The sequence below is a fragment of the Aegilops tauschii genome, chromosome 5 (assembly GCF_002575655.3).
Source record: "Aegilops tauschii subsp. strangulata cultivar AL8/78 chromosome 5, Aet v6.0, whole genome shotgun sequence".
NCBI classification, from domain to species: domain Eukaryota; kingdom Viridiplantae; phylum Streptophyta; class Magnoliopsida; order Poales; family Poaceae; genus Aegilops; species Aegilops tauschii.
Window position 1 is genome coordinate 326,875,849 of NC_053039.3, and position 13,468 is coordinate 326,889,316.

The 13,468-nt window shown below is 45.1% G+C and overlaps 1 long non-coding RNA gene across 2 annotated transcripts; it reads left to right on the forward strand.

Annotated features, from left to right (window-relative positions):
- Window positions 1–706: 706 nt before the first annotated feature.
- Window positions 707–3,445, forward strand: LOC120963957 (uncharacterized). 2 transcript variants are annotated; one of them, XR_012183673.1, is made up of 2 exons: window positions 707–1,577; window positions 3,297–3,445. It is a non-coding gene; the product is annotated as an uncharacterized lncRNA (long non-coding RNA). The 2 variants fall into 2 exon arrangements; XR_005755642.2 differs by lacking the exon at window positions 3,297–3,445 and adding an exon at window positions 2,099–2,489.
- Window positions 3,446–13,468: the final 10,023 nt, after the last annotated feature.

The following is a 13,468-nucleotide window of genomic DNA, read 5'->3' on the forward strand; positions in this document are numbered from 1 at the left end:
ATCCTATCCATTCCGGTGTGTACAAGATCTGTTGATGACTTCTGGGTTTGGAGCCATGAGCGTAAGGGTATATTTACAGTAAGATCAGCCTACCGCATGTTGGTAACAACTAAAATCAGGAGGGAAGCTTGGCTGGAAGGACGGAGCGACTCGTCGAATACGGATTCAGAGGAACGGTCGCGGTGCCAACTCTGGAAGATCCAGATTCCTTCAAAAATCCGAGTGTTTTTTTGGAGATTAGCACAACAGTCTATACCTTCTGCAGACTTGCTCCACCACCGGAAAATGGCGACGACAAGCCGGTGCAGAATTTGCGGCAATGAGGATTCGTGGCGTCACTCGTTGTTGGAGTGCACCATGTCGAGGTGCGTGTGGGCGCGGGAGAAAGAGCATCTGCTGTCGGCTTTAAGTGAGGTAACAGAACCTGATGCACGCAGATGGATCTTCACTATAATGGAGAAAGTATCGTCGTCAGATTTCATCAGAGCTCTAGTCACTCTATGGGCTATTTGGCATGCTCGTCGGAAGGCAATCCATGAAAATATATTTCAAAGTCCAGCGGGTACGCACATCTTTGTTGATCGCTTCATCTCAGAGATATCAGCCTCGAGGCCTACGCAACAGAACCAGGTGCGAGCTCCAACGTTGATTCAACGCTGGCTTCCTCCGCCACCGGGCCACTGCAAGATCAAAGTGGATGGGGCTACAACCAAATCAGCAAGACGCGGATCAGTCGGTGTCATCTGTCGAGCCATTGATGGCTCGTTCATGGGAGCTTCACCTATATGTTTTGAGGGTGTCTCTGACCCGGCGTCTCTTGAAGCCCTAGCTTGCAGGGAGGCTTTGGCTTTAGCATCTGATCTAATGCAAACACAAGTGGTGGTCGCATCGGACTGCAAGGAAGTAGTCTCCAATATTTCTGAAGGCAATGGAGGAACACATGCACATATTATCCGGGAGATCAAGCAAATGGAGTCTGAATTTCAATCTTGTTCTTTTATTTTTGAACGTAGAACCACAAATATTGAGGCACATAGCCTCGCTAAATACGCGCTTAGTCTGTCTATTGGTCGCCATGTTTGGCTGCTTCAAGCTCCAAACTTGAGATGTATTCCTCAGAACATTCTTGAGTAATAAAGCGTGTGTTTTAGCCTAGAAAAAAAACCTCTCCTCTACTGCCTCCAGGGCTCCAGGCTCGCGAATGACCACATAATGGAGAAAAAAAGCATGGACACCGCCGCTGCTTCAGACTCGAGGGTGTAGAGCCCCATGGCTTCGTTGAGGGCTGCGGGGAGAAGGGGAGCAGCTTCCTGCTGGGGTAGCCGATCTGGGAGGATGCTGGCGGTGGCGCTGGGGTGGGCAACGGGAGAAGGACGCCGACTCGCGGTCCCGCACCTGCTGCTTTGCGGTCATCAACCACGGCATCGTGCACGAGAAGCCGCCGCTCGACACCGTCAAGTCTCACCCCCGAGCACTAGCGTCGTGATCCGCGCGGAGAGCCCAGCCGTCGAGCAAGATCCCCTCGGCGGCCTCCTGCTCCTCGCCGGCGAGGCCCTCGAACGAGCAACCAAATCCAGGTGAGATTCTCTTCCTTCTCTCTTCTGTGCATCCCTTCCTCTGTCCGGAGTCGATTTAAGGCGTGAGGTAGAGATGCAGCTCCGTATTCATCTTCATTCTTTTTGCTTGCTACTTTTATGACTCCACAAAGAGTACAAGAGCCTAAGCGTACAAATTCTTCTGCTTCATCTCAATTTTGAGCGGTTTATTTTCATATAGATCACTTATTTGAGTAGAGATATGACAACTTTCGCACTGGAAAATGCTGTAATATCATGCAAAATTGAGGAATCATGTATATGCTGAAAAATATCACTGTTTGACTTTTAAATTTCAGAGTCTACTATTTGTGTAATGTATGCGCCCCCATAAACTGCACCTACATTTAAATTTTATCTGGCCACAATTGTGAGAAAGTTTAGGGTAATGAACAAACAAACAAAAGGTACGCAGTCTTCAATTAGCAGGAATACTTCTGGAAAATTGTACATTTGGAAAAAGAAACAATTTTAATCATGCAGCTTGCCATGCTTTCTTGCAGGAAGGACACGCCCTTTAGGGTTATTAATCGTATTTTTTATCGCTCGACAGAGCTTGTGCATATCGCCAGGATTTGAGTATTCAGAAGCCCACAAATAGAGGCACTATTTGAACTCAATTTTGTCATGGTTTACAGTCAGGTTACATCTGACCCACAACTTATATATGGGCTGTTTGGTTCCCAGCCACACCTTGCCACACTTTGACACGCCTCATCTTAGGCAAGATTGACCAAATTAGGTAGGTGTTTGGTTCTAGCCACACCTAAGGTAAGAATATTTTTATGACCAGTGAACCCCACTGAAGGAAATATGCCTTAGAGGCAATAATAAAGTTGTTATTTATATTTCCTTATATCATGATAAATGTTTATTATTCATGCTAGAATTGTATTAACCGGAAACTTAGTACATGTGTGAATACATAGACAAACAGAGTGTCCCTAGTATACCTCTACTTGACTAGCTCGTTAATCAAAGATGGTTAAGTTTCCTAACCATAGACATGTGTTGTTATTTGGTGAACGGGATCACATCATTAGAGAATGATGTGATGGACAAGACCCATCCGTTAGCTTAGCATAATGATCGTTTAGTTTTATTGCTATTGCTTTCTTCATGACTTATACATGTTCCTCTGACTATGAGATTATGCAACTCCCGAATATCGGAGGAACACCTTGTGTGCTATCAAACGTCACAACGTAACTGAGTGATTATAAAAATGCTCTAAAGGTGTCTCCGAAGGTGTTTGTTGGGTTGGCATAGATCGAGATTAGGATTTTTCACTCCGAGTATCGGAGAGGTATCCGAGCCAGGTCTATGCGTAGATGTTATATGCACGAGTAGAACACAAAGAGTTCTGCGCGATAATAGTCATACTGCTTACCACCAACGCCTTACTTTGATTTGGCAGTATTGTTGGATGAAGCGGCCCGGACAGACATTACATGACCGCTTTCATGAAACTGGTTCTACCGACGTGCTTCGCACATAGGTGGCTAGCGGGTGTCAGTTTCTCCAACTTTAGTTGAACCGAGTTTGACTACGATCGGTCCTTGTTGAAGGTTAAAACAACACACTTGACAAAAAATCATTGTGGTTTTGATGCGTGGGTAAGAACAGTTCTTGCTAGAAGCCCGTAGCGGCCACGTAAAACTTGCAACAACAAAGTAGATGACGTCTAACTTGTTTTTGCAGGGCATGTTGTGATGTGATATGGTCAAGACGTGATGAGATATAAATTGTTGTATGAAATGATCATGTTTTGTAACCGTTATCGGCAACTGGCAGGAGCCTTATGGTTGTCGCTTTATTGTATGAAATGCAATCGCCATATAATTGCTTTACTTTATCACTAAGTGGTAGTGATAGCTGTAGAAGCAATAGTTGGCGAGACGACAACGATGCTACGATAGAGATCAAGGTGTCAAGCCGGTGACGATGGAGATCATGACGGTGCTTTGGAGATGAAGATCAAAGTCACAAGATGATGATGGCCATATCATGTCACATATTTTGATTGCATGTGATGTTTATCCTTTATGCATCTTATTTTGCTTAGTATAGCGGTAGCATTATAAGATGATCTCTCACTAAATTTCAAGGTATAAGTGTTCTCCCTAAATATGCACCGTTGCTACAGTTCATCGTGTCGAGACACCACGTGATGATCGGGTGTGATAAGCTCTACGTTCACATACAACGGGTGCAAGCCAGTTTTGCACGTGCAAAATATTCGGGTTAAACTTGACGAGCCTAGCATATGCAGATATGGCCTCGGAACACTGAGACCGAAAGGTCGAGCGTGAATCATATAGTAGATATGATCAACATAGTGATGTTCACCATTGAAAACTACTCCATCTCACGTGATGATCGGACATGGTTTAGTTGATAGATCACGTGATCATTTAGATGACTAGAGGGATGTCAATCTAAGTGGGAGTTCTTAAATAATATGATTAATTGAACTTTAATTTATCATGAACTTAGTACCCGATAGTTTTTGCATGTTATGTTGTTGTTGTAGATCAATGGCCCGTGCTACCGTTCCCTTGAATTTTAATGCGTTCCTAGAGAAAGCTAAGTTGAAAGATGATGGTAGCAATTACACGGACTGGGTCCGTAACTTGAGGATTATCCTCATTGCTGCACAGAAGAATTATGTCCTAGAAGCACCGCTAGGTGTACCACCTGCGCCAACAACTGCAGACATTGTGAATGCCTGGCAGTCGCGTGTTGATGACTACTCGATAGTTCAGTGTGCCATGCTCTACGGCTTAGAATCGGGACTTCAAAGACGTTTTGAACATAATGGAGCATATGAGATGTTCCAGGAGTTGAAGTTAATATTTCAAGCAAATGCCCGGGTTGAGAGATATGAAGTCTCCAACAAGTTCTATAGCTGCAAGATGGAGGAGAATAGTTCTGTCAGTGAACATATACTCAGAATGTCTGGGTACCACAACCACTTGACTCAACTGGGAGTTAATCTTCCTGATGATAGTGTCATTGACAGAGTTCTTCAATCACTGCCACCAAGCTACAAAAGCTTCGTGATGAACTATAATATGCAAGGGATGGATAAGACAATTCCCGAGCTCTTCGCGATGCTAAAGGCTGCGGAGGTAGAAATCAAGAAGGAGCATCAAGTGTTTATGGTTAACAAGACCACTAGTTTCAAGAAAAAGGGCAAAGGGAAGAAGGGTAACTTCAAGAAGAACGACAAGCAAGTTGTTGCTCAAGTGAAGAAACCCAAGTCTGGACCTAAGCCTGAGACTGAGTGCTTTTACTGCAAACAGACTGGTCACTGGAAGCAAAACTGCACCAAGTATTTGGCGGATAAGAAGGATGGCAAAGTGAAAGGTATATATTTGATATACATGTTATTGATGTGTACCTTACTAATTCTTGTATTAGCGCCTGGGTATTTGATACTGGTTCTGTTGCTCATATTTGCAACTCGAAACAGGGGCTACGGATTAAACGAAGGTTGGCTAAGGACGAGGTGACGATGGGCGTGGGAAATGGTTCCAAAGTCGATGTGATCACCGTCGGCACGCTACCTCTACATCTACCTTCGGGATTAGTTTTAGACCTGAATAATTGTTATTTGGTGCCAGCGTTAAGCATGAACATTATATCTGGATCTTGTTTGATGCGAGACGGTTATTCATTTAAATTAGAGAACAATGGTTGTTCTATTTATATGAGTAATATCTTTTATGGTCGTGCACCCTTGATGAGTGGTCTATTTTCCTTGAATCTTGATTGTAGTGATACACAAAGATGCAAGGTTAATAATGATAGTGCAACTTATTTGTGGCACTGCCGTTTAGGTCATATTGGTGTAAAGCTGTAGGATCGAAAGTATGTCTAGAGGGGGGGGGTGATTAGACTACTTGACCAAATAAAAATCTAACCTTTTCCCAATTTTAAGTCTTGGCAGATTTTAGCAACTTAGAGCAAGTCAAGCAATCAACCTACACATGCAAGTCTAAGAGTATAGCAGCGGAATGTAAAACATTGCACATGAAGGTAAAGGGAGGAGTTTGGAGGGAGCAAACGCAATGTAGACACGGAGATTTTTGGCGTGGTTCCGATAGGTGGTGCTATCGTACATCCACGTTGATGGAGACTTCAACCCACGAAGGGTAACGGTTGCGCGAGTCCACGGAGGGCTCCACCCATGAAGGGTCCACGAAGAAGCAACCTTTTCTGTCCCACCATGGCCATCGCCCATGAAGGACTTGCCTCACTAGGGTAGATCTTCACGAAGTAGGCGATCTCCTTGCCCGTACAAACTCCTTGGTTCAACTCCACAATCTTGACGGAGGCTCCCAAGTGACACCTAACCAATCTAGGAGACACCACTCTCCAAAAGGTAATAGATGATGTGTTGATGATGAACTCCTTGCTCTTGTGCTTCAAATGATAGTCTCCCCAACACTCAACTCTCTCTCACGGATTTGGATTTGGTGGAAAGATGATTTGAGTGGAAAGCAACTTGGAGAAGGCTAGAGATCAAGATTTATGTGGTTGGAATGGAATATCTTGACCTCAACACATGAGTAGGTGGTTCTCTCTCAGAAAATGTATGCTGAAAGTGTAGGCATGTTCTGTTGGCTCTCTCCACGAATGAAGAGTGGGTGGAGGGGTATATATAGCCTCCACACAAAATCTAACCGTTACACACAATTCACCAAACTCGGTGGGACCGAATCAGAAAACTCGGTCAGACCGATTCAGTTCAAAATGTGAACGTTAGGCTTTTCGGTGGGACCGACATGTCAACTCAGTGGGACCGATTTCATTAGGGTTAGGGCATAATGTAATCTCGGTGAGACCGATTACACAAACTCGGCGAAATCGACTTTGGTAATAAGCTAACCAGAGAGTTGGTCAGGCAAACTCGGTGGGACCGATTCGCTCATTTCGGTGTGACCGAAATGTTACGAAGGGGAAACAGAGAGTTTGCATTGCGAACTCGGTGGGACCGATCGCTCATCTCGGTTAGACTGAAATGTTACGAAGGGAAACAGAGAGTTTGCAATCCCATCTCGGTGAGACCGAGATCCCTATCGGTGACACCGAAGTGACTATGGTTTCTGGCAGTGGTTATGTCAAATGAACTCGGTGGCGCCGGATAGAACATTTCGGTGGGGCCGAGTTTGAATTTTGGTTTGGGACATATGTGGATATGAGAAAGTGGTTGAGGGTTTTTGGTGCATATCACTAAGCATTTTGAGCAAGTAAGCCATTAAGCAACACCTCATCCCCTTTTAATAGTATTGGCTTTTCCTATGGACTCAATGTGATCTTGGATCACTGAAATGAAGATGTAGAGTCTTGATCTTGAGCCAATACGTGTCCTTAGCATTTTGAGGGGTCCACATTCCTAATCCATGCCATGCCAATCACTGAACTTTCTGAAATGATCATCTTGGAATAGCATTAGTTCAATGAGCTATATGTTGTTAGTAATTACCAAAACCACCCTGGGATAGTTGCACTTTCAAAAGCCCATGAAGAAACTCCATGCTGATGGACTTTTGGAATCACTTGATGCTTGCGAACCATGCCTCATGGGCAAGATGACTAAGACTCCGTTCTCCGGAACAATGGAGTGAGCAACAAACTTGTTGGAAATAATACATACTGATATATGCGGTCAGATGAGTGTTGAGGCTCGCGGCGGGTATCGTTATTTTTTGACCTTCACAGATGATTTGAGCAGATATGGTTATATCTACTTGATGAAATATAAGTCTGAAACATTTCAAAAGTTCAAAGAATTTCAGAGCAAAGTGGAAAATCATCGTAACAAGAAAATAAAGTTTCTACGATCTGATCATGGAGGTGAATATTTGAGTTATGAGTTTGGTCTTCATTTGAAACAACATGGAATAGTTTCGCAACTCACACCACCTGGAACACCACAGCGTAATGGTGTGTCCGAACATCGTAACCGTACTTTATTAGATATGGTGCGATCTATGATGCCTTACTGATTTACCACTATCGTTTTGGGGTTATGCTTTAGAGACGGCTGCATTCACGTTAAATAGGGCACCATCTAAATCCGTTGAGACGACACCATATGAACTATGGTTTGGCAAGAAACCTAAGCCGTCGTTTCTTAAAGTTTGGGGTTGCGATGCTTATGTGAAAAAGCTTCAAGTGGATAAGCTTGAACCCAAATCGGAGAAATGTGTCTTCATAGGATACCCAAAGGAGACTGTTGGGTACACCTTCTACCACAGATCCGAAGGCAAGATATTCGTTGCTAAGAACAGATCCTTTCAAGAGAAGGAGTTTTTCTCGAAAGAAGTGAGTGGGAGGAAAGTAGAACTTGATGAGGTAATTGTACCTTCTCCCGAATTGGGAAGTAGTTCATCACAGAAATCAGTTCCAGTGATTACTACACCAATCAGTGAGGAAGCTAATGATGATGATCATGAAACTTTAGATCAAGTTACTACCGAACCTCGTAGGTCAACCAGAGTAAGGTCCGCACCAGAGTGGTACGATAATCCTGTTCTAGAGGTCATGTTACTTTACCATGACGAACCTACGAACTATGAGGAAGCGATGATGAGCCCAGATTCCGCGAAATGGCTTGAGGCCATGAAATCTGAGATGGGATCCATGTATGAGAACAAAGTGTGGACTTTGGTTGACTTGCCCGATGATCGGCAATCCATAGAGAATAAATGGATCTTCAAGAAGAAGACTAACGCTGACGGTAATGTTACTATCTACAAAGCTCGACTTGTTGCGAAAGGTTTTCGACAAGTTCAAGGAGTTGACAATGATAAGACCTTCTCACCCGTAGCGATGCTTAAGTCTGTCCGAATCATGTTAGCAATTGCTGCATTTTATGAGTATGAAATCTGGCAAATGGATGTCAAAACTGCATTCCTTAATGGATATCTTAAAGAAGAGTTGTATATGATGCAACCAAAAGGTTTTGTCGATCCAAAAGGTTCTAAGAAAGTGTGCAAGCTCCAGCTATCCATTTATGGACTGGTGCAAGCCTCTTGGAGTTGGAATATACGCTTTGATAGTGTGATCAAAGCATATGGTTTTATACAGACTTTTGGAGAAGCCTGTATTTACAAGAAAGTGAGTGGGAGCTCTGTCGAATTTCTGATATTATATGTGGATGACATATTGTTGATCGGAAATGATATAGAATTTCTGGATAGCATAAAAGGATACTTGAATAAGATTTTTTCAGTGAAAGACCTCGGTGAAGCTGCTTATATATTGGGCATCAAGATCTATATAGATAGATCAAGATGCTTAATTGGACTTTCACAAAGCACATACCTTGATAAAGTTTTGATGGATCAGTCAAAGAAAGGGTTCTTACCTGTGTTACAAGGTGTGAAGTTGAGTCAGACTCAATGCCCGACCACTGCAGAAGATAGAGAGAAAATGAAAGTCATTCCCTATGCCTTAGCCATAGGTTCTATCATGTATGCAATACTGTGTACCAGACCTGATGTGTGCCTTGCTATTAGTTTAGCAGGGAGGTACCAAAGAAATCCAGGAGTGGATCACTGGACAACGGTCAAGAACATCCTGGAATACCTGAAAAGGACTAAGGATATGTTTCTCGTTTATGGACGTGACAAAGAGCTCGTCGTAAATGGTTACATCGATGCAAGCTTTGACACTGATCCGGATGAATCTAAGTCACAAACCGGATACATATTTATATTGAATGGTGGAGCTGTCAGTTGGTGCAGTTCAAAGCAAAGCGTCGTGGCGGGATCTACGTGTGAAGCGGAGTACATAGATGCTTCGGAAGCAGCAAATGAAGGAGTCTGGATGAAGGAGTTCATATCCGATCTAGGTGTAATACCTAGTGCATCGGGTCCAATGAAAATCTTTCGTGACAATACTGGAGCAATAGCCTTGGCGAAGGAATCCAGATTTCACAAGAGAACCAACACATCAAGAGACGCTTCAATTCCATCCGCGATCAAGTCAAGGAGGGAGACATAGAGATTTGCAAAATACATACGGATCTGAATGTTGCAGACCCGTTGACTAAGCCTCTCTCACGAGCAAAACATGATCAGCACCAAGACTCCATGGGTTTTGGAATCATTACTATGTAATGTAGATTATTGACTCTAGTGCAAGTGGGAGACTGAAAGAAATATGCCCTCGAGGCAATAATAAAGTTGTTATTTATATTTCCTTATATCATGATAAATGTTTATTATTGATGCTAGAATTGTATTAACCAGAAACTTAGTACATGTGTGAATACATAGACAAACAGAGTGTCCCTAGTATGCCTCTACTTGACTAGCTCGTTAATCAAAGATGGTTAAGTTTCCTAACCATAGACATGTGTTGTTATTTGGTGAATGGGATCACATCATTAAAGAATGATGTGATGGACAAGACCCATCCGTTAGCTTAGCATAATGATCGTTTAGTTTTATTGCTATTGCTTTCTTCATGACTTATACATGTTCCTCTGACTATGAGATTATGCAACTCCCGAATACCGGAGGAACACCTTGTGTGCTATCAAACATCACAATGTAACTGGGTGATTATAAAGATGCTCTACAGGTGTCTCCGAAGGTGTTTGTTGAGTTGGCATAGATCAAGATTAGGATTTTTCACTCCGTGTATCGGAGAGGTATCTCTAGGCCCTCTCGGTAATGCACATCACTATAAGCCTTGCAAGCAATGTGACTAATGAGTTAGTTGCGGGATGATACATTACGGAACGAGTAAAGAGACTTGCCATTAACAAGATTGAACTAGGTATGAGGATACCGACGATCGAATCTCGGGCAAGTAACATACCGATGACAAAGGGAACAACGTATGTTGTTATGTGGTTTAACCGATAAAGATCTTCGTAGAATATGTAGGAGCCAATATGAGCATCCAGGTTCCGCTATTGGTTATTGACCGGAGATGTGTATCGGTCATGTCTACATAGTTCTCGAACCCGTAGGGTCTGCACACTTAACGTTCGATGACAGTTTGTATTATGAGTTATGTGATTTGATGACCAAAGTTTGTTTGGAGTCTCGGATGAGATAACGGACATGACAAGGAGTCTCGAATGGTCGAGAGGTAAAGATTCATATATTGGAAGGTTACATTCGGACACCGGAATGGTTTCGGGAAGTATCGGATAAGTTTTGGAGTACCGGGAGGTTACCGGAACCCCCCGGGAAGGTTATGGGCCAACATCGGCCTTAGTGGAGGAGAGAGGGACGACCATAGGAGGTGGCGCACGCCCCCCTTGCCAATCCGAATTGGACAAGGGGTGGGGGTGGCGCCCCCCTTTCCCTCTCCTACTCCTTCTCTCTTTCCCCCTTTGCTACTCTGGAAAAGGAAAAAGAAAGGGGAATCCTACTAGGACTTGGGAGTCCTAGTAGGACTCCCCACACTTGGCGCGCACCTAGGGGCCCTTCCTCCTCCTCCCCCTCCTTTATATACGTGGGAGGGGGGCGCCCCAAACACACACCAAGTCTTCTCTTAGCCGTGTGCGGTGCCCCCCTCCACACTTACACACCTCGGTCATATCGTCGTAGTGCTTAGGCGAAGCCCTGCGCCGGTAACTTCATCATCACTGTTGCCACGCCGTCATGCTGACCGAACTCTCCCTCGTCCTCAACTGGATCAAGAGTTCGAGGGACGTCATCGTGGTGAACGCGGAGGTGCCATACGTTCGGTACTTGGATCGGTTGGATCGTGAAGACGTTCGACTACATCAACCGTGTTACTAAACGCTTCCGCTTTCGGTCTACGAGGGTACGTGGACACACTCTCCCCACTCGTTGCTATGCTTCTCCTAGATAGATCTTGCATGTTTGTAGGATTTTTTTGAAATACTACGATTCCCAACACCCACATGTCATAGGCACAAAAAGTGTGGCAAGATTCCCTTAGGCAAGCTAAAGTGTGGCTAACAATTTGAGCAACTCAAGTGAGGCAAGTGTGGCAAAAGTCATGTGGAAATATATGGCAAATATAGTCATAATCCAAACAGCCCCATAGTGTCATGTTTTATTCAACATATACTCAATAATTAGATCATGTCAGTAATTAGAACATATCAACAGGGAACTATCATGGATGAAGTGGTGCCAATACACCGAATTAACAAGTTCAGGCACAATCTGAAAGAATGCTTCATCTAGCGATTGCATGTTTCCCTTCTCGATTCTAGCGGCCGTCAACACCGAAGACCAGCAAGGTAAATAAACACCAACCATCGATCTCGGCAAACCCAGGGGGTAGAATCTTGGGATTACATTGAACTGAGTGTTTATTCTTTTTGCAGATTTGATTTCGTCCAGATAGACAGGACGTCGATCCCGGGGGACACGATCGACTGTGTGAAAGAGCTACTGGAGAGGATACAACGACTGCAGTTGGAGTTATAGGAGTCACGCTGTTGTGGGTATGGCTGCCGAGTGTGTTCCAGCAGCAGAACCCCAACGAGATGCTGGCCAGGAAAAGCTCCAAGGTGAGGAATTGAAGCCACCCACTCTCGCCAGAGGAGATCCGCTTCATTTTTGCTATAACTTGAAAAATAGTGAGAGCAAGATACTTTGAGTATCATTTTCTATGAGGAATCGATGAGTAGCAATTTGATTAGTTTGGTAGGTGTAACACACATATTCACACAATTCTAAGGCAAAAAAACTACGGTTAGCTCGCAAACTCTTGTTTGCTAAAAGTTTAGAATGAAAGACCGGTGAGTTGATTGTTTCAACAAAGCATGGTTAATTGATTTAAGAATGTGTGAAATGAATTTGAAAGGCATTTTGGACAAACATCCTGGTGATGGTGTTGTGTGTGTGCCGCTACTGTTTTGTGCTACGTGCTACTACTTCCATGCCGCTATGTCGGGGGGATAAACCCCAGGCAGGCAACGGAACCCGGATCCTTTTAAAAAACAACGGGGCTAGCATTGCCCCTCAATCCGGCTCGCATTCGGCCGGGTCGCTCGACCCTGCCAAGTCCCTCGACCTGGCCAAGTCCCTCGACCCGGCCAGACTCCTCAACTCGGCCCCTACAACCAATTCAAGACTTCCCTTGGTGTGCTGTCCAACCCGGCCGAGGGTTAGCGGCCGTCCCATCCCGGCCGTACGATGGGACAAATCTCCACCAACTGATGACCGAAGCCACAGTGCCCCGCCCATGCCTCTGGTCAGCCGGGCGAGGCAACAATGCCCCCACCTACCCACTGACCAGGGCCGGCGTGGCAACAGTGCTATCATCGTCACCCATGGCGCCAGCAAGCGGCGACCTGACGGAGCGCCCCTGTAGCCGACTCGACTCGGCCACGCCCTGACGATCGACAAGACAGCGCACAGTGCCCCTAGGCGCATGGGGCCCGCGCCCGGGGAACCCGGCGAGACCTGGCACCCGGCAGGTCCCAGCACCGGGTTCCCGGACATTGACAACCCGGCCCTACGGCCTTGTAACATTACCCTTGTACCCCTGGGGGGTTGACCTATAAAACCCCCAGGAGCCCTCATGCATACGGGCAGAATACATTCACCCATCCACCCACTCACACACCTAGCAAGCAACACTCGAGGAGAGGGAGCTGCCTAAGCCTTGGCCAGCCTCCCTTCTCCCTCCATACAGCTCCAGGAGCAACTCTGTACTCATATATATCAACTACACTCGGCAGGACTAGGGGCGTTATCTCTCCGGAGAGCCCCGAACCTGGGTATGTCTTGCGCCTCGCGCTCGCTCATGCCGACCTTGCCTCTGGAGACCACCAGTGCCCTCGAGCCTCCTCCTATCTTTAGCCATCCCATGGCATCTGCCGTGCGCCCACCACGACACGCTATGTGAGGGATTCAAAGATT